This window comes from Nestor notabilis, unplaced genomic scaffold (assembly GCF_000696875.1).
Source record: "Nestor notabilis isolate BGI_N333 unplaced genomic scaffold, ASM69687v1 scaffold12669, whole genome shotgun sequence".
Taxonomy (NCBI): domain Eukaryota; kingdom Metazoa; phylum Chordata; class Aves; order Psittaciformes; family Psittacidae; genus Nestor; species Nestor notabilis.
Window position 1 is genome coordinate 5,489 of NW_009943291.1, and position 205 is coordinate 5,693.

The window sequence follows — 205 nt, forward strand, 5'->3', positions numbered from 1 at the left end:
CTGCAGCCCCCGGTTTCTCACACGGGGCGGCAGCACCCGTAAGCACCCGGCGATTGCTTTCCTTACCCTGAGGCAGCGCCCCGCAGCACCGCAATGCCCGTCACCGGCCGGCGACAGCGTGGCGCGTCCTTGCGCCGCTCGCGTGGGTCGGGCAATCCCAGGCGCAGTTACAGATTGGACGGAGAAGAGATTCAGAGCAGCCCTG